The 25,990-nt window shown below is 41.5% G+C and overlaps 1 protein-coding gene across 4 annotated transcripts in view; it reads right to left on the bottom strand.

Moving 5' to 3' along the window:
• kcnd3 (potassium voltage-gated channel, Shal-related subfamily, member 3) overlaps window positions 1-25,990 on the bottom strand; it is a 129,784-nt gene that overhangs the window by 26,285 nt on the left and 77,509 nt on the right. The window lies entirely within an intron of this gene.

Genomic DNA, 25,990 nt, shown 5'->3' with positions numbered 1-25,990 from the left:
AAATCTTTATACTAGTTACTTAATGTTAACTATATTTCCATTATTTTACGCTGATATTTTCTGTTTTACTCTGAAACGTACATTTCTCTCAAGGTATTTATTCTGATGTGTATATGTTTATGTATTTAAGTTGGAAACTAAATCTACATCAGATAACAGCATGGAGCAAAACAGTACAGTGTAATAATTGCCTAAAATAAATATTAGCATTGAATGATTTTTATAATTTACTGATATTCAGAAACAAACAAACAAACAAAAACCCTCATTTAAAACTTCAGTTTATTAATTTAACAGTAATATAACCCTCTTAAGGAGTTTGGTGTGTTCTCCCTGTGTCCGCGTGGGTTTCCTCCGGGTGCTCCGGTTTCCTCCCACAGTCCAAAAACACATGTTGGTAGGTGGATTGGCGACTCAAAAAGTGTCTGTAGGTGTGAGTGTGTGAGTGAATGTGTGTGTGTGTTGCCCTGTGAAGGACTGGCGCCCCCTCCAGGGTGTATTCCCGCCTTGCGCCCAATGATTCCAGGTAGGCTCTGGACCCACAGCGACCCTGAACTGGATAAGGGTTACAGATAATGAATGAATGGATGGATGGATAACCCTCTTATAAAAGGTGATACATATTTCTCTGTAAAGATAATACAGAAGGATTTATTCTCAATTTGAACAGTTTGGAATCATTTATGTATCACTTTGGCATCAGTTGATACGAAAAATATAGGCTACTGTCATCAGCTCACAAAGCCGTGTGTCTTACGTGCCCACATGTGACAACAAATAAAACAAGACAAACAAACACATAAATACATTTCCTTCATTCGCTGAAGCAACATAAAACCTCAGAAAGGCTTTGAAACTTTCCACCCTGCCATTAGTCACAATGGCCTTTAAAAGCAAGGCGAGGAAAGCCTTCTCAGACCAGGTGAAAAACAAACAGAGCAATTTGGAAAGTAAACAAGTTACCAGAACAACTGAGGTTAGTAATTTCAGAGTCTACATCGCCACTCTATGATCTTCAGACCCAAAAAACACAGCTACTTTCACTGTGTCTGATACCCATTCTTTTTCTGGACAATGAACAAAGCAGTTCTACGCTGTGTGCTGTGTTAGAAAAAGCATCATAAAAGGCATGCATTAGTTCTAAAAAACTAGAGGAGGTCATTTGCGTCATGTTGTGAATAGCGCTTTTGTTTGGCCTTGGTAGTATAGGGATGAGAGAGAGAGAGAGAGAGAGAGAGAGAGAGCGAGAGCGAGAGAGAAAGAGAGAGAGAAAGAGAGAGAGATAACGAGAGAGAGAGAGATAGAGAGAGAGAGAGAGAGAGCGAGAGAGAGAGAGATAGAGAGAGAGAGATAGAGACAGATAGAGAGAGAGAGAGAGAGAGATAGAGAGAGAGAGATAGAGAGAGAAAGATAGAGAGAGATAGATAGAGAGATAGATAGATAAATAGAGAGAGATAGCGAGAGAGAGCGAGAGAGAGATAGCGAGAGAGAGCGAGAGAGAGAGAGAGAGATAGAGAGGGATAGATAGAGAGAGAGAGAGAGAACTGATGAGAAATATTTATATCTGTAGAAAACATTAAAAGAAAGTCGACTGTGAAATTTTGATAATCTACAAGCCACACTCCCCTTCCTTGTGACCCCCCACACCCCCAACCCCACCACACACAAACATAGTTTTATACGCTCTTTTATCGTGTCTTTAATTTCCATGAAGGCTTATTATCTCCTCCATATTTTCGCTGTTCTAATGGATAGTAACGTTGGATGCATTTCCCTTTCAGGGGGAAGTCTAGAGAGTGTGTGGATGAGTGGCTTTATTAACAGAATTAATCCTGCTCCATCATCAAATTAATTTTGTAGGAGAAGTGCATAATAAAAGTAAACATCCTAATGAAACACGCACAACACTGCAACAGAGACCCCGTGCTCTTTCTTTTCATTTAGACCGAAAAAATGGCACTAAGGGAGAAAGGAATACAATAATTTGCAATGATTTCTATACATTTATCTGCTCTGCTGGATCATCAGCACAATGCCAATCAACATAAAGCTCTTTCAGCAGAGACACAAAGGATGCTGCAGATGTGGCTAATTTCACACACAGCAAAGGCTAAAGAACACGAATCAGTTTGGTGATCACGCTTAAGAGTGCGATGGTAGGGTGTGAGATGGTGCTGTTACACTGTAATTAAAGTGAAGAGTCATATGGCACACTGTAAACACCTGAAGTTACCTGATCATTCAGTAAATCTTCTGAAGGTAAGGTTATGGACCGGGATTGTCTCTCTTTACTGTAGTATTGGGAACTTAAAGGCAAAGTCTATGATTGTGGGGAACTGCTGTTCTCTTGTTTGTTTACGTTCAGAAGATCCGCGTCCTTTAGGTAAGAACAGTATGTTTAAAGACGTAAAATGACTGGAGAGCAAGTGAATGTTGAGGAAACATCTGAATTCTTCTATTAAAAATTATTATTTTTTTATTAATATCATGAACATCACCTTTAAGACATAAGGCATTCTGCATTAGTGAGGGCTGGTAAACACAAACACCACTCCAGCTCATTTAAAAAAAGTTGGAGTGTTGCTCCACTGCTGCACAGCCCAGTGCTGAAGGGTTTTACACCACTCAAGCCCACACTTGTGTCTGGAATGTATCTGGAAGAAAGTCGGGAAGGTTGTAGACTTCGACTGATACTCTACACAGTTTAAAGATGAGTGAATAATGAGACAGAATGAGGCTAAAATAAAACAGAACAGTGCAACAGAAACAACAAAAAAAGTTAAATATTTCAGCACCACTTCAGCTGTTTGCCTTCTCTTGGTCAGCTTTTATTTTCTAGACTATGAAAGTGTCCTTCAGCTGAGAATGTGACGGTGTGGATCAGTGACAGTGAAGGCTTCAGCCGGCGAGACAAGAATGCTGCTCTCTCACACAGAGGGTCCGGGAACACACTGAAGGGGGGCATCAGAGCCGTGAGCTCTCAGGGAAATGTGCCAAGCACACACTCTCTCGCTCATTCTCACCCTGTTCTCTCCATCTCTGCTCCCTCCCTCCTTCTCTCTTTCTCCTCAGGCATTATGATTAACCTTGCTTGTGACATAGAGCTCTCAGAGAGAGAGAGAGAGAGAGAGAGAGAGAATGTAGGGAGAAAGTATGCAAAAGAGGTAGAGAGGGAGACAGAATGAGAGAGAGAGAGAGAGAGAGAGAGAGAGAGCAAGAGAGAGAGGGAGAGAGAGAGAGTGAGCAAGAGAGAGAGGGAGAGAGAGAGAGTGAGCAAGAGAGAGAATGAATGTAGGGGGAAAGTATGCCAAACAGGTAGAGAGGGAGACAAAATGAGAGAAAGAGAGAGAGAGAGAGAGAGGGAATGTAGGGAGAATATATGGAAAAGAGGTGGAGAGGGAAAGAGAGAGAGAGAGAGAGAGAGGGAGAGAGAGCAAGAGAGAGAACGAATGTAGGGGGAAAGTATGCCAAACACAGGTAGAGAGGGAGACAAAATGAGAGAGAGAGAGAGAGGGAATGTAGGGAGAACATATGCAAAAGAGGTAGAGAGAGAGACAATGAGAGAGAGAGAGAGAGAGAGAGAGAGAAAGAAAGAGAGAGAAGCACACTCTTCAATGCTCCACTAAGTGCTAATAGATTCTCTTTTTCACACAGTTGGCTTGACACCAGAATGAGTTCCATTTACAATCAGTGTTAAAATGCTCTCGCAACTTTTTGTTCTCGTGCACAAATCTGTGAAGCTATACTTGCACCCAAACATCCTTTTGAATATGTAATCGGGTGCTGGCTTGAGAAATGTGTCATTAAAAATGTAGAACCGTGCAATGCTTTAGTAACGACTGGGACCTGCCTAAAGGGAACATATTTGCAGAGGCACTTTCAGAACAATGGATCTAAAGCCTACTCCATTAGAACAGCGCTCCTTATATAATTCAATTTCCCCAACACCTTCTGTCCAGGGACCAAGGGAAGCATGGGAAACCTCTGCTGGGTTGACGGTACTGTACATGGTACGTGACGTGACAAATATCCTTCCAGGCATGGTAACAAATGTAATAGCAGGAGGAAAGCATTAAAAGCACAGGAGAACCAGCTCTGATTATTTCTTTTTTAAAATAGCCCTTATTTGCTTGCATTATTTTAAATGTCAAGACCTCACTCCTTGGCTAATGGCATATTGTTTTAATACAACAGTAGAGTGCACTCCAAATGATGTCAGAACACTGAATATCTAGGAAATCATGGGCCAAAATAAATATCCAATAATCCTCACATACATACACTAAAAGGTCAAAAGTCTGGGGACAAACCATTGCCCAACGTTTCTTTTGAAACAAAGTGCATTAGTGGAGACTCTGCTGAAGTAAGAGCTGGTGTTCATGTGGCTGAAGGCAACCAAATCCCCACAGCACTGTTCCAACATTGACTCTAAAGCCTTTTAGGAAGAGCAGAGGCCCTGACTACAACACTGATGTTGGTTCAGAACCACTCTTACTCGCCCCAGTGGTGCTCCATCACTCCAGCGAACACAGTTTCATTGCTCCAGAAGGTTGTTGCTCTCTCCTTTCGGTTAGTGTTTGGGAGACTCAAGTATTTGGTCAGACAGCGAATGATATATGAGTGTGTCTGTGTCTCTGAATGAAGCTCAATGGCAGCCATGATAGACAGATCACTTGGCTTTCTCACACTTTCAGACCAGGGAAGTGTGTGTGTGTATAATTTCGGAGTTCAGACTCATTCCGTGTCCTTGTTCTGATATATTCTCGTTTGGCTCTTTGTCTGACTGTTCTGCTATTGTCACTGCAGTGTCTCTCTGAGACACTCAGTCTCTGAGCCGCCAAACAAAGGCCTTTCTGACTCTCATCTGCAAACAGAGCAGCAACCTTTAACAAACACTCTCCACTCTCATCACACACAGTCCATCAGAGAGAGAGAGAGAGAGAGAGAGAGAGAGAGAGAGAGAGAGTGAGAGAGAGAGAGGGAGAGACAGAGACACAGAGAGAGACAGAGAGAGAGAGAGAGAGGGAGAGAGAGAGAGAGAGAGACAGAGACAGAGAGAGACAGAGACAGAGAGAGAGACAGAGAGAGAGACAGAGAGAGAGAGAGATAGACAGAGACAGAGAGAGAGATAGAGAGAGAGAGAGAGAGAGAGAGAGAGAGAGAAAATGTGATCTGGAGCTGGTCTTAGATCTTAGATTTGACAGATATTCATTCAGTCAAAGTTCTGCCTGAGATACATGTTAAATTGTGTGTGTGTGTGTGTCTCAGCTGTAAAGATAAGGGTTCATTTTATCAGCCATTACAGATAAATATGCATAAAATTAATGATCTACATATGCACATCCTGGCTTTAGGAAGCATTAGGTAGGATATGTTAATTCTCCACGGCTTGTTACTCAGATAATTTTATCAGAAATCTGCATCTTACATCTACAACAATGGCCCGAATAGAACTGAGCTGCACAGTCTCTGTTGGAATCCTTTAATCTTCTTCTGTGAAGAGAAACATACTACTCATGAGTCTGTCTGAGCTTTGATGAGAAAGAGAGAGAGAGAGAGGGAGAGAGAGACTAAACTGGAGAAACAAGGGAGGAGAGATATATTGGATGAAGCTTCAGAGAACACAGTTCCACTGTACCACAGCCCAGTGATGAAAGGTTATACCATGCCTGGGTTTGCGCTCATGTGCAGCTGCCCCAGAGCCTTGATCAACCCTTTCCTATAGAGATTATATAAGCCGTGTTTGCATTTGCAGTGCAGTCAAAACCTGGAATTATATATGGATACACAATGAGTTCATACGAATGAATACACAATGCCTGGCTACGTTTCTGAATATTTCACCCTACCCTGACCCTAACGCTTTCAAGATCCAGCTGGTGTTTGAGGTTTTGTTTGACTCTGACAGTGAAGGTAGTCTGTGTTACACATCTTTTTGAGGGAATACAACTTCTACTATAATACCCTCACAGCTCCGGTGAAAGAAAAAATACAAAAGCTAACTTCACAAACATCACCAGATAAGGCTTGGCAGTTGTCTCGATGACTACGTTTGAGGTAAAGTGATCAATAATTCTGTAAATCAGATTTTTTGTCTAAAAAAGGACTGCATTTACGGAGAAGAAAGAACACAGGCACGAACAGGGTCTTATTTAAGAAGCTTACTGTGATACTCACCGTGACCAATGTATTAAAAAAATCATTACAGAAATATCACAAAACCTGGGCATAAAGGGTTTGAAGAGGAAGAGAGAAAGAGAGAGAGAGAGAGAGAGAGAGAGAGAGAGAGAGAGAGAAAGAAAATGCTTGACTGTTTCACTAACTGCATCTTTCACGCAGTATGTCCAACACTTCAGTGAATTCCATTTACCACCACTTTGCTGAGAAAGAGAAAGAGAGAACGAGAGAATTCTAAAGAGGAAAATAGTAGAGATATAGAAAAAGAGAGATTGAGAAAAAGGAAAAAATTATAGTAGTGAACTGCACTTTATCTGACTGAACAGAACGTGCATGTGAGTGAAGGAAGGAAATAAAAAGAGAAGAGAATAAAAGAAGCTAATAAAAGAGGAGAGAATAAAAGAGAGAAGAGAAGGACCAAGAGGAATTTATAGATAGAAACAGGAGAAAACAGAGAAGAGGGAAGAAAAGAGAAAAAACAGGAGGTATTTAAAGGTAGAAATAGGAAATAGAATAAGGTAGAATAAGAAATAGAAGATAGCAAGAGAAGAAAAGAGAAGAGTAGAGAAGATAGTGTTCAGGACCAGGGACAGCTCCACACGTAGCCCGGCACTGAAGTGTGTGGTAAATGAGCAATGCTAATGCTCTGCTCCGTTTCCTACTGGGCCACATTTTCTCAACACTGCACAGAGTAATGATCATCACGGTGTTGTATGCGGCTCCAAGAGACACTCGCTCTGCTAAATAATGATAATGTTTTTTTTTTTTGTTTTTTTTTTTAAATCCAAACCTATTTAGTTACTGCTGCATTCCATTACGGTCATCAGCCTAAGAGCCCCACTGCTCTCCCTCTGTGGGGCTTATATAGGGCTATGGATCACAAAACCTGTACCGCTGGGGGATGTTTTTGTTTCTAAATTAAACCACCAATCCTGGAAATCAAACAGCAAACTGCTCAGCAAAGAAACAACAACAAACAAATACACAACAGCAGTCATGCCCATTACAACTTGACAGGAAGTACTAACACATGACTGAAACCAGTGTTCTGGAAGTCTGGAAGTATGTTAGCAGTTGAAAACAGGTGTTAGCAAAAAAAAAAAAAAAAAAGTTTAATATGGCAAAAAAAGAAGGGTTTTTTAAATTTATTTTAAAAAAGCTTAATGGCAGTGGAAATTGAGGTTTTGGTGATGGCTTCTATAAAATAAAACATTTTTCTCATGTGGGCGGCACGGTGGTGCAGCAGGGAGTGTCGCAGTCACACAGCTCCAGGGGCCTGGAGGTTGTGGGTTCGATTCCCGCTCCGGGTGACTGTCTGTGAGGAGTTGGTGTGTTGGTGAGATGATGAATGAATTTTTATCATGTCTGTGCTTCCTGTGACACTGGTGCCTCACTGATGACATTGTTACTCATGAAAAAAACAGATATAATACAGGGTGAAATGACTGGCTAACTGACATCTTACACACACACACACACACACATCTAATACTTCAGTGAGAGGTTATAAGATTCCAAAAGCACAGGCACAGGGATTTGGGAAGACTGCATCTTTTCTTAAAAGTTCCTCAGAGTGTTTCACACAAAGCTGATCAAAGAGGATCAGGACTCATTTCTGTCTATGTCTCAGAAATCCACTTTGTCAGGTACACTAATCTCCACACTGCCAGAGAATCGCAACTACTGCCTCCTGCATGCATTTTCCTGCTGGCTGTTGAAAAGGCAGAAAAGCGGATTTGGAAACCAACTGCTCAAAAAAAGTAAAAAAAAAAAATCAAAAGTTGCTTAATGAGGGACCTGACTAGAGATTGTTTTTGTTTAGCAGCAACTAGTAGTTTCTAAACTGATCATAGTTGGGTGCTATTTAAAGCAGACAATTTCAATTTCCAGTTGAGTCTCACAGGTGTATACACTCTATATAACTGTAAATGTGAACTATACTTGATTCAACTTTTCATTAGATTCATAACAGCAAGACCCCTTCCTCACAAATGTATAAATGAGGCACATACATGTTTGAATGAGCAGACTGATTAATAACAAATAGTAATGTACAACAGCTTTAAACAATGACTCTGCACTTTGGTTATAACCAGCAATAACTGTGGTTTCTTGTGGATTTGTAAGAATATCAACATGAAAACATTAAATAATAAGAAATAATACAGAAAACCAATGATGAAAATCCCCCTAAGATCCAATCTCATAGCTGACTGTCTGTCTGAGAGATTACACACAAAACAATACTAATTCACACCAGTGTTTCCTATGGAATATTTTTTAGCGGCGGTGGCAGGCTCCTTCAACTCCCCCCACACCCCGCCCCCAAAATTAATTAAAAAGTAAGGAAGACTACATACACTACGCAATACATTTACACACTATTTATTTCCATAAATTCATAAATTCAGTTGCATAGACTGCAGCATGTCTTAGAGCACTTCATTTTCCCTGATTTCTTTTTTAAAAAAGAGCTCCATCATAGGGAAAGTCTGCCAAAATATACTGCAACTATATTCTGTGATAAATTACAAGCTAAAATAAATACTAGGAATCTTTTTCCTTTATTACATATATATGTAGGAGCTAAACAGGCTCCATTTATTACGTACCATGTGCCAAACCAAAAGTAACCTTCTAGTAAAACCTAGTAATTTAAACCTAATTTAACCTTATAGTTTAATCTACCTTTTTTTCTTTCCTCTGCTCTATTTCTCCCTCTCTCTCTCTCGCTCATCAGGCACGCAGAGACAGAAGCAGCGTGGTCATTTTTCCACTTCCTGTGTTCCACACTCAAAAATGAAAGCCCTCTGCTTTTTTAAATGCTGCTTCATGTAATTATTTTAATTCTGACGGAGCAGAGGGAATAATTAAGCAGTTGCGGGTTGATGCCGCAAAATACACGCGGCGAAAACACTGCACGCTCTTACATCGAGGTGGTGAACACTGTCCTACTAAGAACTTAATCTATACTCATCTCTCTGGAGCAGGCTTTTTGACGTGTGTAAATGAACACAGAAATACCTTTTTCTGTCCACATTCCTCATTTCTTGGAAACTAGCTCTGCTTTTCTTATGAGACAGCTTTCTCAGCCTTTAATAACAGCACCCACCTGCACTGAAGACAGATGTCAATAATTGTGTGTGTATGTGCAAAATAGAAAGAATGCAAGAGATAGATAAGGAAGAGGTGGAGAAAGAGAGAGAGAGAGAGAGAGAGAGAGAGAGAGAAGAGATGATTGTGTTTTGTTTAAACATTATGAAAGCTCCATCATACAAAGTCCTAGTGGCTTAGCTGTAGCAGAGATTCTGATTTATTTTTTTGATTTTAATCATGGCCGTCCTCATGTGGAAGACCCACTCTATGAAGTATAAACTGATTCATTCAGGGACTACAAAGCATTTAAATACATCACAAGCTCGATTCTGTATCTCAAGTGAGGTAGTGTCGCAGTCACACAGCTCCAGGGACCTGGAGGTTGTGGGTTTGATTCCTGCTCCGGGTGACTGTCTGTGAGGAGTTGGTGTGTTGTCCCAGTGTCTGCGTGGGTTTCCTCCGGGTGCACCGGTTTCCTCCCACAGTCCAAAAACACACGTTGGTAGGTGGATTGGTGACTCAAAAGTGTCCGTAGGTGTGAGTGTGTGAGTGAATGTGTGTGTTTGTCTGTGTTGCCCTGTGAAGGACTGGCGCCCCCTCCAGGGGGTATTACAAATAATGAATGAATGAATGAATGAATAATCACTTTCATAAATATGTTTTTTTACTTGAAAGTGATAAAACAACTTATTTATTCATTAAACATTTATTCATCTGATTGAAGCTGCATCTCTGTCTCGAGGACACACAGAAATGAAGGGGTATTGTGCAGAGTTATAGATCCATGTTTGGAAATGTGAAAATAAGGAGCTTAAGTAAACACTGAGATGAGTGAGGGACTGTGGCTGTTAAACTGAGGCCCAGTGTAAACGAGATTATCAGATAAACTGACATCTGATGACGGCACTGAGATTAAGATCAGTATGAGAGTAATCCTACCACCTGAAAACAAACACAATTATACACTCTCCCTTCTTTCTGTCAGCGGCTCTTCTATGGCTCCACACATGAACGTTTAGGGCAAATATTGTGGTTTGTTACTTCTGCTGGAACAAAACTCCCAAACAGGGTCTTTATAGGGAATCTTTACTGAAAGTTAATGAAACAGGGAAATTCTGGACCATTTTCTGTTTATGTATTATTCTGTTCCGCCTGAAATGTTTAACGCAGTGTAGATTGCAGCAGACAATTTCAAACTACCCCTAAACAAGAAAAACAGCACAACAATATAATCAAAGTCATAACATCTTTCTAAATGTTCCTGACATATTTCAAACAGCCCCTCTGTCTTTTTTCTCAAGCAGGATTTGGGAATGGAAAGAGTGTGAGAAAGGAGGGAGCTCTAACGGAGCGAGAAGCTACCCCATCACTGGCTGCCGTCTCACAAACAAAACCCAGAGTGAGTAATGGCTTTTTTCCCCTCTTTCATTTGCTTCTGTGTGTTTGTGCAAGAGTGATGAGCTGAGAACTTCACACTCCATTAAGGCTTGTCTATTATTAATGAACGGAAAGGGGAGGTAGGGTTTAGGGCACGGTGGGTTGCAAAAAACACAGAAGTCAAACTACGACGTAAGACGTTACTCAGGACTGATTTTCAAATCCTAAAAAACAATGTTGGTTATGTGTTTGTTCATTAAACAAATGGTCACTGTCTCAAAACCTACTGATTACACCAGTGCACTTCATCCATCCATTCATTCATTCATTCATGGTGGCAGTGGGTCAAGAGACCACCTGAATTCACTGGGCACAGAAGGGGAACACACCCTGGAGGGGGCGCCAGTCCCCCACAGGGCGACACACACTCACACATTCACACTTACGGACACTTTTGAGAAGCCAATCCACCTACCGACGTGTGTTAGTGAATCGTGGGAGGAAACACACCAAACTTCACACAGACTGTGACCTGGAGTCGGGTGACATCAAATATTACTTTATTTTTATTGATCTTGAGGCAGAGAAAAACACTGAATAAATGTCTCTCCCTGGTGTAACAGGCCTATTTACTGTTCGCGATGAACATTATTATTTCAGTAGCATTAGCTGGACCACCTCAATTATCACAGATTTAATTACTATCTAAATAGAGCAGTTCAATAAGATGTTCTGTACTTTCTGAATTGGGTTAAAATACTGCTGATTTACACAGTGGCCTATGAAGTTCTGGCTGCTCTTCCACACCTCGCTGGTAGCATGGTAAGAGGTCCCCAGCCTGGCAAACCCACTGAGAAAATGGAGCATTGGGCAATTATAGATGAAGCCTCAGGTCATTATTGCATTATTCTTGAAAAGCAAACCTCTGGAGGACCTCATTTCTTATCACTCACTCATCAGGGATTTTCCTATAGTGCCTCTGTCATCATCATTACATTATACAGAGAGACGGAGAGTGAGAGAGAAGGGAAAGAGGGAGGCACTAAATGGTGAAGAGGCACCAGAAGAAACCACATGATTAGTATCTTGAAGATAATGGGGCCAGATTTACTAAGAAGCTAATTACACATGGACTAGAGGCACTGGTGGGGGTTGACTATTTTGCAGCTTCATAATTAACATATGACTAGAGCGGTATAAACCCTTGTTTTGATAGCGCTTTTGTGTATAAAAGCCTATTTTCTGCCAGGAACAAAAACATTAGGTTTTAACTGTGTTCCATTTAACTGCTCCAGCAGCAGTGTCTCCAGTGTGTCTCAAAAGTTTAAGGCTACATTTAAAAATCATAGTTTTAATTTTAGATCTTGATATTTTGACAGACCTTTGGCAGAAACAGGAAAAAACGGACATTGACCTTGTTGGACCCCCTTTCCCAAGAAACAACAACTGATCCCAGATTCATTCATTCATTCATTGTCTGTAAGCGCTTATCCAGTTCAGGGTCACGTTGGGTCCAGAGCCTACCTGGAACCACTGGGCAAAAGGCAGGAACACACCCTGGAGGGGGCACCAGTCCTTGACAGGGTGACACACACACAAATGGATACCTACCAACATTTGGACCGTGTGGGAGGAAACCCACGCAGACCCTGGGAGAACACACCAAACTCCTCACAGACAGTCACCCGAAGTGGGACTTGAACCCACAACCTCTAGGATCCTGGAGCTGTGTGACTGTGACAGTACCTGCTGCGCCACTGTGTGTCCTGACCCAAAATTTAAAGAGAAAAATTAAGAAAAGCTATTTCCCTGGTGTTAAAAGAACTCAACTCAAATGTCTCAATCCAGTGAGACTTGGTGCTCAGAGGGTAATAGTTTGCAAAACTGCTCCATGGGACTGATTAAGATCAGTGTACAGAAGTGCATTCAAATGGACTATGGATAGCCAATCAAAATGCATCTGAAAATTAGCATATTCCATTTAAAATGGGTGACGGATAATAAATACGGTCACGGAGTCATTCCGGTCCTAATACGGACACAATCATTAGATGAGTTTCCATCTAAAAATTCACAAATGTTATGCACAATAAAGAAATACAGTTTGAAAAAATTTGAAATGAGCCATGTTCCCATTCACTAAAGTTTTGTGAATAAACATCCCTTTATAAAACTAGGGGGATCGAGAAAGTCTTGCTCAGACAGCTGTTTGTGTGTGTGTGTGTGTGTGTTTAGTCATTATATCATTTGAATACAGCATCATGAATGGACCAATAGAAATGCTTCAGAATTACTTCAGTAATTACAGAATTACTTTTTGCATTCACTTCCATTGAAAGTATAAAGTTACTTTAAAGGTACTATATTAGGAGATACATATTTTTTATTGGACAGCAACGATATATAAAAACACTATAAAAAATGTTGATTTAACCTTTATTTTTTGGGGCTCCTGTGTTGTTTCTTTTATATAGGATTTGTTTTTAATGTTTTGACAGGGAAGTAAATTGATGCCTTGTGGTCTCTGAATTTCGCACAGTGCTGTATATCTGTACTATAATCTCAACACGCACTAAAATGAGAAGCTCAGGTGGCGCTGGTATGAAAACAGTGCATGCCAGACCCCCTCTGTAACAGGTACAAACCAGACCAAAAGTTGTCATACTCTAACTTTTCCACCTCCTCTGATCATAAAAATATTTTTGTGATATTTGGCTGTTTTTGTAAATTTAGGGTTTTTTTAAATTCAGGTTTTTATTCACACAATTCACAAAAACCTGGTGGAGGGAAAATCCAGTACATCTCTCTGTTGCTGGTCACATGCTTCCTAAATAACAAAAGGCAGTAGTGTTGCATATTCACAGATAAACAGTGATATGACTAAAGCCATTTCATTCAAGTCACAAAGCCCCAGGGACATCCATCCAACCTGGTGCTCAGACACAGAACGACCTGCACTGAACAACTAAAATAAAAGAGATCTAACAGATAAAACGTATTAAAGTGCATGCCGTATGATATTATATTATGCATCTCTATCACAGTGTAGTTGGTTCCCTAGTCAACTATGTGCAATGACTTTGCAAAGCATGTGGCCAACTGGGCCCTTAAGGGCCCTTGATCATAAATGGTGGCCAGGACAGTTTGGATGTGAACCCTACCTTTGCACTGCTAATCAGCACCTTCCTCAGGTGCCCCATACAGAGGGGGGTGGTGAGTATGATACTTGTGCTGATAAGAACCTTTTGATCCCTCCACTTGACAACAGAGAAGCAACAAAGAGAATCCTTCATCTTATGCCAGCGAGAAGCTTTGAAGTCAAAGTGGGATTTCAAAAGCGGAAGAGTCAACACCGCGCTAAACATGACGCTGTGCTAATTCAAGATGAAGAAGTGCAGTGTTCTCAAATTTTCTACGAGGGCCTCACTTATTTGTGGAACGTAAGACTGGATTTGCACTGAACCACTTCCATAAACCAGTTGCAGCCAGTTTCTGCAAAACACACTGTTACACAAACACAGTCAAAAATAATCCAAATCACCTGTAACATATCTGTAGCTTGCAGGGTTAGTTTTTTTATGAAGTATGAATCTGATTATATAAAATCAACAGGTTATTATGGTGAATGAGCAGCGGAGGCTACCTCAGGAGTTAATGAGCTAACACTGAAGCTAACTGCTACAAACTCTGAAACTGAGGAGGACTCTGTTCTGCTGTAGAATATCTTCCTGTTTACACTGAATGATCACTGGTTTAGGAACATCTACCTTGTTTCTACACTCATTGTCCATTTTCTCAACAGCAATTTGTAGTTCTACAGTCACAGTGCTGTCCGACTGTTTCTCTGCATACTTTCTTATCCCCATTTCACCCTGCTCTTCAATGGCCCACAGAGCAGGTCTATGATTTGGGCGGTAGCTCATACTCAGCGCTGCAGTGATATGGACATGGTGGTGGTATGTGTTGGGGTTGTGCTGGTGGATCAGACACAGCAGTGCTGCTGGATTTTTAAAGCCCTCAGTGTCACTGCTGGATTGAGAATAGTCCACCAACCAAAATGATTGAGTCCTGTCGGCAACGGCCTGTGTCACCGATGAAGGACTAGAGAACGATCGACACAAACTGTGCAGCAACAGATGAGCTACTGTCTCTGACTTTACATCTACAAGGTGGACCAACAAGGTAGGTGTGTCTAACATAATGGACAGTGAGTGGACACAGTATTTAAAATCAGTTGAAAAGATCCTCCACCACTCACAGAAGGTCTACGCTGTCTGATGCTGTATAGAGGTGCTGTAAATAAATGTACCCTGACACCACAGCAAGGCCTTTCGTGGCTGCCACAAAAAGTTTTCCAAAGTCCGTCTTCGTTCGTCTACCTCTTTCTCAGGTGTGTGTGTTTGTTTGTGAGTATGTGTGTGTGGGTGTGTTTGTGTTGGTGTGTGGGTTATCTCACAGCTGTCCACTAGGCTGACAGGAGAGAGAGACCTGGTCTTTTACAGGGCTCCGACAGCCTGGAGGAAAGCACAAAGGGCCCGGCTCGCAGATTGAGAGCACTGATATACTTAAATCCTCCCGCTCTCACTCTCTCACACTCATGCACACACAGAAACACACACGGGCGCGCACATACACAAAAACACCTATCACCTATCTGCCTCTGCACAGGTGACATTCAGCAGAAAAGGCCATAGGTTTCTAAACAAGGAACACTAGTTTGCATAAGGCTACAGACATTTTGTTTCCACCAGAGGAAAAAGCACAGACTTGTAAAAAAGTACAAAAAAAGTACAGGGGAAAAGAAAGACTTAACAGGGGAAATATGTCATTCACAAGAGAAAAATGAAATAACTCATTCATTATCTGTAAGCGCTTAACCAGTTCAGGGTTGCTGTGAGTCCAGAGCCTACCTGGAATCATTGGGCGCAAGGCAGGAATACACCCTGTAGGGGGCGCCAGTCCTTCACAGGGCAACACAGACACACATTCACTCACAGACTCACACCTACGGACACTTTTGAGTCACCAATCCACCTTTGGACTGTGGGAGAAACCGGAGCACCCGGAGGAAACCCACGCAGACACAGGGAGAACACACCAACTCCTCACAGACAGTCACCCGGAGCGGGAATCGAACCCACAACCTCCAGGTCCCTGGAGCTGTGTGACACCTACCTGCTGCACCACCGTGCCGCCATTAAATAGCTCTTCATATCAAAATTGAACTACAAAAAGTAGTTGTCAATTAAAGGCGACATCCAAGATTTTAATTAATAAATTTTTAAAAAGTTTAGAAAAGTCCATTGGCTAGCTCTACAGGCGTGCTAGGCATCTGGAGTTTTAGACAAAGGAAAGACCTCCAAATGTTTCATACTTTTCAACAAGATGAGGATTTGTTTTTTTTTGCTCTATTCCTACTTTATGGGTAGGTAATACTGACTAGCATACCGGACTAAGACTGTTTTTTTTTTTTTTACTCTTTTACAGACTCCGCAAACAGACTGAAGAGAGCTGGCAGATCTGAATTTTATGAAAAGTGATTTTTGATTACAAACGAAATGCTGGGTATTCAGGTTCCACAAACGTTTGGTCATATATCCAATGACCACTTGATTAGGAACACCTACCTTGTATTTATTACGAGTGGATTAGACACAACATGGCTGCTGGAGTTTTAAAACACTCTGTCCACACACCTGACCATTGATGAACAGGGTGAAATTGGGATAAGAAAGTATGCAGTGGAGCTGATAAAATGGACAGTGAGTATAGATACAAGGTAGGCGTTCAGTGTAGTAGCTAGTTGTGTTATAGAATTTAAGCTGATCATGACTTAGAGGGCTCTGCTTTAATGGTCAGTAATAATCTCTGAGCTAATTGCAGTTGTATATGTGCCACTGTAGATGCTTTATGCTGAAGTTTGAAAGTCTGAAGAGTGTCAGTAGAGGTAAGCGACACTGGCCCACTGCTTCCCTGTAGGAGAGCTCAGCTTTCTGCTGTAGCACAGTAATCACCCCAGTGCGCTATGGCTGTCTTTACCACCATTACACAACACAGCTCTCTCACCGTCCAAACTCTCAGCCCCCTCATGCTCTGCATCTCTTCCTCCACTCTCTTTTCTCCTTCTCGATCCTTTCTTTCTCTCCATCCTCCCCCTCACTCTCTCAAATTCCTCTCTCGATGTGTCAGTGTGACCTGCCGCAAGCCGCTTTCACAGTGGCGGGATCGCTTACAGACGCACAGGCCTGGACGCTGCAGCTCAACACTGCTATTCACTCAATGGCCACACTTAGGACACACATGTGAGCTGTTTGAACAACCTCACAGTAAGCAAATATGCTTTGATGCTGTTACACAAGCCGCTCTGGTTTTCCTTCAAGCAGGAGATCCACTTGCATAAGAAAGGGGAAAGTGAAAAGACGTGTTACAGTGGTCCCACTAGTAGACTTCGATCCCAGGTGATGCCTCGGCCAATAGAGGGTAAAGCTTGTAACAATAGAGGAACCCTTTTTGGTGCTGTATAGAACCCTTTTCAAAAACAGTGCTACATAGAACCATCGTAGAACCATAATTTTTAAGTGTGTACGTAATAAAATTACCCTTAAAATTACAGCAATCACTGTGATGCTCCACTGACCTGTAATATTGAGAACAGAGACTCTGTTGTTCCTACCCTGGGCTCAGCACCGCAGAAATGGCACTATGTAACTTTTGGAAAAGGGTACAAAACCATGCACCCCTCCCCTTCATTTCAATTCAATGCTGTAAAATGAATTGCAGGAACCCAGGAGCGATACCCATCAAATCTTACCTAGTGTTTCTTTAAGCTTTCATTTCTCAGATTAAAGGACTCCCTTATTTCAGATCCAAATACATCCACAGGTGTGCCTTCTTTCACTGTGAGATATTAGCAGTCAAGATTCCTTTAATGAGAAAAAAATGACAAAACAAAACTGGCAAATCAAAGAAAAACTCTGTTAGTTTTCTCAGAACAGTGGACTTGCCACACCAGAGCTGTTAAAAACCTGTTACTGAGAAACAGACAGGGCCAAGATCCCAAGCTCTATTACAAAAAAATGAAGACTGCAATAGAGTGGAACATGAAATTCGTCCAAATGTGATTTCATATTTAGTTGTTGAGGTTTCTGTGCATTCTCTGTTAAATACGTTTTCTGCTGTATTTCTTTTTATGCTTAAAAATGAACAACTCCATTTGAGTTCAGGTCATTTCAGTGGTCCCTTATTTTTTACAGAACAAAAGTCCTAAAGAATTTCACTGTGAAAATGGACGAGAAGAATCTGGAGGTCTAACCTAGACTCTGTAACCCAGAGGACATAACCCTGAGGGCACAACACCAGAGGAGTCTCACACTTTGGCACAGATCTTTTGTATACAGAAAAGGGGAAAATAATCCAAGACCAAAAGAACGACAGGATCTTTAGGGATTTGCTTTGAGCACTGTCCACCACATGTTCAAAGGTAATTTAGTTCCATTTACGGAACGTTTGGCATGGTTTCTCACACCCGCTCGCTCTCACTCACACACATACGCTAACATTTGGCATGGATTCAGCCTGAAATGTTCCTCGTGGAATAGTCGGCTCATCTGAATTCAACTGCCTGCCTCTGTTTTGAAGTTTTGTAAGTAGGTTGCAGAGGAAACTAGGCCACTGGTACAGCACCACTCTGGAGATGTTTTTCCGTCTCTGACTTCACCCGGCAAGTGCCATCGTCCTACTTCTCCCACACACCCAAATACACATTTAAATGATGCTCCAGACACAGACTATAAGGCAGGTGACAAAGCATTCAGAGGGAAGCCATTCATCTGATATGGGACAGACTAGAATGTCTTATAGTCACCCTACAGCCGTCAGGATCTGAACAGACTTCAGTGAGCTTCCAGTGACCTGTCCATGCCCCACGTAAATGTGTTCTTTCACAGGAATGGCTGACAGGTGAAACTCATTTACAGAATGTTTACAAAAATCCAAGTGTGTACAAGTTTAGAGCTGCAGTTAAGAGTTTCAATTTTGAGTTTCCAACTATCCATGCACAACCCACCAGCAGTGATGCAACTGGTGCTCTCAGGGTGGCTCTCTGTGAGGAGACTGGTGTGTTCTCCCTTGGTGTGAGAGGGTTTCTCCCACAGTCCAAAAACAGACATTGGCAGGTGGACTGGCTACTCCAAGGTGTGAATGTGTGAGTGTGTGATGCCCTCTGGTGTTCCTGCCTTGCACCCAGTGATTGAGGGTAGGCTCCGGACCCAACATGACCTTGAACGTATTAGCAGTTACAGACAATGAATGAATGAATCAATGAAAAAGTGCAGGCAAATGATCCAAACTATAATCATTAGTAGCTTTTTCTTCTTTGAGAGATGAGAAAATCAAGCTCTGTTCCTTCTTCATATTTAAGAACGTCCATAGGTTTTTGTCCATCATTCCAAAATGATCTGACAATAGATTGGGTCTGAAAGGCAGGATGTGTAACTTTAAACTTGGAAAAACAAATGTGTAAAAAAAATTTAAAAAGAGACAAAGGAGGAAATTGGCTCATCAAACAAAGAAGCCAGTATCCATCATGTTTGGGGATCAAGAGAATCAGAAAATGCAGCTAACTCGTGCTGGGTGGGGGTCTCAAAGAGATGAGGAGGTGGAAGCTTACTCACAGGTGGAACTTTATTAAAGGATAAATGAAGAAAATTAATAAATTGAGAAAAATAGAAACAAACAAAGAACAAAGTGACAATAAATGAACATGATGAAAAATAAATAAGGACAACACAAAGTCAAATACAAACAGGTTCAATAACTGGACACAGTAGGAAGCACATAACTGAAGCTCACCTAACAGATGTGGGGCATGTCTAAGGGACACAAGTGGGACTAAAGCACATGGCCAACAAAACAAACAGAGCATGTGACTGACAAAAAGACATGAGACAAAGGAAACGTGAGATTAAACAGGGACAGACCAATACACCAATTTCTAACAATTAACTCTGAAACTGTAGAAAAATAACCTGAGAAAGCAAAATAAATTTGTTAAAGATTGTTTCTTTTTTTTTTTTTAAGTGATGAATTGTCAAATAAATTAGATATGGTCTCTGACTCTTGTACAGCATCGTATACATATGTCCCACAAACTGTACAAGGTGACTTCATATGTTTTAAAGCCCTTAAGTAAACGGGTTGTGTTACAGGATCCTGTCCCGTCATGTCACCCTGACCCTGAGCTTAGTCTAACACTGGTGATTCACACTCTATTGTAGGTGGGAAACATGAGACAACAGCTAAGTCCTTAAAAACTTAACATACTATACTCTGCCTGTCGAACATATGCAGCTCTCTACACACATACAGTAAATGAGAATGAATAAAATACACCTACTTACAACAGACTGCTGCTGATCAAAAGCCGATGAATCATACCTTGATCTTCAGCCCAGAGACTAATGCAGACTAATACATGACTTATTCAGAAGGCTTTTTTTCCTTCTGTGCTAAATAAGGACAGCCTTATTCACACAATTCCTTGTTAAGAGTGGGATCAGTTTCGCCTCGGCTAGCAGTTTGGTAACGGTAAGGTGATAAGGCTAGAGCCTATGACGGCGTAATGGAAGCTAATACCCCGTGATATGGGTCTCTGGCCCAATCTGAATGAAAATGTGGGTTAATGCTGAAATCATCAGTGCAGTATACAGAGTTAAAGGATCTTTGACCCGGTTAGGAGCCCAACAGCCCGACCAATCTCACGGCCCTCGGCTAGGGATTGAGTTTCCTGATTGGTTTTTAATGAAACCACGCATGGTCATTGATCCTAATCAAAGCAGAGTCAGTTACAGGTACACACGAGCTCTCTTTCTCTCCAAACAGAATGGAAAGAAACACTCAATGGTCCTTATTCTCTCCCATTGTGTATTTCAACCATGCTAAACTGCTGTGCAAATGGGGATGACAGCCACCTGCCAGACTTATCACTGGCCAATCAGATCACACGTATTTAGAGAAGGAGGCCCGTTTAGAATGCCGTGAAGTTCCATGCATATTTCAAACACTTGATGCTAAAGAGAAATCCACACACAAACACACACATATTCAATAACCTGCTCTGAGTCCTCTGGGTCAGTTCACAGTGAAAGATGCTTTTAGAGACTGTGGAATCTCAGTGGTGTCAGATAAAATGTTCAACATTGAGTGGGAGTAATCACTCCCATCAAAAGCATTTTTGATGCTTACTGCAGCCGAGGCCACACTGAACATAATCAACTAGGTCACACTCAACTCAGCTCAACCAAACTCTAACCACCCAGTCTCTTATAAATGTGAAATAACTCATTTTAAAAACAGTTCAAAGCACGCCTTGCGATTATTCTGTTAAAAGAAAGCTTCTTGTGCTGAGCTCTGGAATAATAACAATGATCTCATCACTTCAGGACTCCAACTCTGATGATCGATAATCACCTCCCCAGAGGTAAAATGATCTAAAATGGCTAGGGCGCTACACTTAACCCATTTCATTTATCTCATTCCTTTTACAGAGCCCATATACATCAGGCCCTTCAGAGTAGAGGGGTGTGATTGAAGATCACCCTGTGATTATGATTATCAGGATAATTATGACATATGTGACTCAAACTTACTGCATTCTCTCAACTTTGTTTCATATTTGCTCGCTCAACTTCAGGTCCATGGCAAATTGTCTGGTAGTAAGAAAACGAACAGAAAGAAAAACAGTATGTCTATGTTGACCTCTCTCACTGGCACAGGGCCCTGCCGTCCAGTGCCAGGAGGTCAGACAGATGTACATTAGTAGCTTCACGTCAGAAAGCATTATTGATCCGAGTGCTCCACACTCTAACCCCACCACACCACGCAACCTACTAATGCCCTCTCTGTCTGGGTCTGCTTTTCTCTTTCTATCTCACTGTTTTTCTGTTACTCTTCAGTTCTCTTGCTTCTCTTTTCTCAAGCTTCTGTCTGTTAAATGAACATAAAATGTGTGAGTGTTCGTGTGAGCCTCAACCACTGAGGACATGAGCACTACCGCTACACTATGTGGTTGTGTGTAGGAGTGTGTGTGTGTGTGTGTGTGGGGGGGGGGGGGGGGGGGTGACATTAAAAACAAAAGAGGTGCCAATCAGCATGCTCAAATAAAAGATATTTTCCTACCAAGAAGGATAACCAAAACTTTCTGTTTTCCTTTTGTACTTCTCTCTATGGTTTAAATATCCAGCTCTCCAGCTGCAGGCAGTTTAGGCAATCACCCAAGAGCATTCTGGGAGTTGGAGTACTTGTTTGAGGCCACTCTAGAGTTGCACGGTATACCGATACTAGAAAAGTATCTCAATACTTTGTCAAAAAAGATGGTAGAGTACCCCTTAGAAATAGTACCGGTTACTTTAAGGAGTGTTTTAAAATAAGTGCCGTATTTCCAACGAGTGCCACAGGGGGCAGTGTGTGCCCAGAGCGCTTTGTTTCCTCTCCCTCCCTTAATGTTTTTGCCGCTAGTTTTAGTGACTTTTCAGAACTTCTAGTGAGTTATTAAAAAAAACAACAAAAAAAAAAAAAACGAGCACCAGCGACTTTCTGTACAAACCTTAGCAGCTACTTTTTATAGAATAGAAACACCGGTAGCACGAATCGTTAGAACACTGGGATTGACCGAGAGCGAGAGAGACAGCTTTCTCTCGGTGGGCCTCTGCTCCGGGAGACACAGCTCCCTTGATGCGACTTGTTCCAGAGATGGAGCAGCACAGCCGGTCCGAACGGCAACTCACGTAATTCAGAATGAGCTGTGAATGTGCAAAAAGTGCTGCCAAAGACACGTTTGCTTCCTTTTATGTTGAGTTTATTCCTTTTTCTGAACTCCTGAACTGAGATCACATAATTGATTGAGGCATTCAGTTTTATTCAAACAGGAAACACTTCTTATGAATGTATGACATGGGGCAGAAAGCACGATTGGACACAGAATGTAGCGTCACATTTAAAAAGCGATACCAGCAATTGATGACTGGGTGACTGTGAGGAGTTTGGTGTGTTTTCTCTGTGTCCGCATGGGTTTCCTCCCATGTGTGAACGTGTATCGCCCCCTCCAGGGTGTGTTCCTGCATTGTGCCCAGTGCTTCTGAGTTGACAATGGACCAACTGTGACCCTGAACTGGACAAGCGGTTAAAGATCATGAATGAATGATTGAATGAATTTTCTTGAAGCTTGGATGTTCCCTTGCCTCAATAGCACAGTAAACACATTGCTTTTTCATGAAAACAATGGTCTACTGACTATTTGAAATGAGCTTAGCCCAGAGAACTCCTTTGTGGTTATACATAGAAGTAACATACAGCTTTTTCCTTGTTAAGTGGCAACAGTTTCCTGAAGTTCTCTTAAGCGCATATGGCTCTATCTAACGCTGCATCATGACAGTTTCTTATTCAGTGCCCTCTGAGGGCTTGAAGGTCACGCTCATTCAACATTAATGTCTAGCCTTACACTCCACAATTATTTCTCAGCAGTAAGTATGGTAGATGATAAAAGACCGTTATCCGTTGCTGTCTTGCTCTGAGACATGTTTTGTTTGAACATTTTGTCAATTCTTTCATGCAGTTAGAGTGATAAGCAATGACCTATTTTGCTTGCAATGACTTTGGTGAATGCTCCTTTGGTATTCATCACATATACCGCAATGCTTAAAAAAGTCTGACATGAATTTTCAATACATTTTTTCACTCTTACTTTGTCTGTCCCAAAATTTCTGGAGTATGTTTCAGGCATCAAATATAAATTTGTTTATATTTACAAAACCCAAACAAGTCTGTCAGTGAAACAACTGAAAATATATTCATTGTACATTGTTCAGTTAAAGGGTGAATACACACTCAAATGTAACAGCTGAAATGTATTGCTCTGTAAATGCAGTAAATTTTGTAATTTTACACTGGATGAAGATATCACTGATGCACAAAGTTATCGCATGGGAAAAGCCCCTGGTTGTTGACACAAGACCTGGTCTTATTTTTTGTCATTGGTAATAATCAAGTAGAGACCACTGTATTTTACACATTAAACCGGCTGAGAGCTTTTTTGAATATTACATGTTTCAATTGTTACAATAATTGTCTTGGAACAACAATACTATCCATCCATTTATTCATCATCTGTAAGCGCTTTTTCAGTTCAGGGTCGCAGTGGGTCCAGAGCCTACCTGGAATCATTGGGCGCAAGGCGGGAATACACCCTGAAGGGGGCGCCAGTCTTTCACAGGGCAACACACACATTCACATATTCATTCACACACACACTCACGGACACTTTGGACCTACCACACCAACCACCTACCAACGTGTGTTTTTGGACTGTGGGAGGAAACCGGAGCAAACCCACAGGGAAAACACACCAAACTGAGCCCAAACTCCTCACAGAGAGTCACCCGGAGTGGGAATCGAACCCACAACCTCCAGGTCCTTGGGGCAGTGTGACTGCGACACTACCTGCTGCACCACCGTGCCACACAACAATACTAGTTAACCCTTAGTTCTTACTGTAGAAGCTGTAGTAGTCTCCTAACCTTTCCATGTCACTTTTGAACATGAGCATGTTAAATCTCACCAGTAAATGGTGACCTCAAGTGGTAATAAGACAAGACGAGTAGAGCGTTAAGACGGTGTAGTGGATAACACAGTCACTTGGCACATAACTTGATTTGATCTCCCATTCAGACAAGAAAACAAACTATTACCTGATTCAGTATTTTAGTCTCAGTTCATTTTTAAATTCAGTGTTAGTTTCAGTGTGTGTTGTCTTCTTTAACCATTTCTTATAAAGCATACACGTGTACAGCCATGTTCATACTTTCAGATACATATACGCATACCCTGGCTGCAGCTTGTGGAAAGAAAAGGGCAGTAATTAAGGTGTCGGTCTTCTGGCGTTCCTTCCACTGTGTTTGCTCTTCTCCAACGGCCTGTCAAAACATTTCACTATCGCAGCGGTGTGTGTGAGTGTGTGTGTGGTTTAAAATAGCGAAACCCTCATGTATCGCCAACATCAAACTTTCACAATCTTCTGTCTGTTGTTTATAGGCCTCTGTGTACTCAGATAGGTGTCACAAGCTTCTCTCTGTCTTTCGCTCTGGGCCTCTCTCTCTCTCTCTCTCTCTCTCTCTCTCTGTCTGTCTCTCTCTCTCTCTCTCTCAAAGCCTGAGGATTTCTGTCCATCTGTGGAAAGCGCTGAAAGCTCTGTGGAGGCTGTTTTGCAGACCTTGTGGAGAGTGCAAGGAAGGAAAGAAATAAACAGCATCAAAGCACTGCCTTAGCCTCCAGTGCATGCGCAGTAAATGGCAGCTCAAAGAGCCAAATTGAGCCCAAACAGCATGATGACTGAAGTTTTGAGGACAAAAACATAAGTTGATCACAGAAATACATTAAGAACTTGCAGAAAAAAAAGACATTACTAAAATACCCTGTAGAAATGTAGTGTATTCAAGGTGGGTGACTGTATTATTATACCTAGTATTATTAAGCAGAACTGGATGATATAGCCGGGGATATTAGTTAACCCCCTCTGGTCTGGTCCCATGCTGCAGAAATGACTGTCACCCAAACTAAGTTTGTACAAAATGATTAAAAAACAAACAAACAAACAAAAAAGTGACCACAGGCAGCGCTGGCATACATCTTTAGACCTTCACTAGTAACAATGTAACCAATGACCTGGAGCAGTCAGAAAGGGAATACTCAGAGATAATGGATGTTCTAATTAACTGTCACTGTGAAATATTAAAGCCTGTCCCAAAATACACTGCAAAATATGTCAACATGTTAAGTACCATCTTAAATCTTAATGAACAAATCAGTTTAAATTGGTCCCAGCTACAATACGCAAGATATTTTATTTCAAATAAAAAGTAGGACTATAAGGTAAAAATAAATAAATAAAACGGGATTATTGGTGTGTGCTGCATTGACTCATTCTCTAAAGCCTGAGGGTCAGGGTTCAAAAGTCAGGGATGTGGTGGAAGTTTGCCAGACCACATCATCACAATCATAAGCTAAAAAAATAAGATCCAGCTTGGGCTGGGTATGTGAATATTTGAGAGCTTTTTTTTTTCAAGTTTTGCTTGACTTCTCTTTAGAAATCTCCTCCAACTTGAATCATCAGATTCATCTGCTCCACATCCAGTGCACATTATAAAATATTCTTTCCCATGTTGTGTGAAATTACACGTTCCCCAGTGTGATACAGCAGCTTTAAACAGACGAGTGCTAAACCAGCATGATGCCTTGATTTTATTTATACTGGGTGTAGCAAAAGACTGCAGGATATCATACACATCCT

This window comes from Hoplias malabaricus, chromosome 14, assembly GCF_029633855.1.
Source record: "Hoplias malabaricus isolate fHopMal1 chromosome 14, fHopMal1.hap1, whole genome shotgun sequence".
NCBI lineage: Eukaryota > Metazoa > Chordata > Actinopteri > Characiformes > Erythrinidae > Hoplias > Hoplias malabaricus.
Note: the sequence above shows the minus strand (reverse complement) of the source record. Positions and strands in the feature narration are given on the sequence as shown.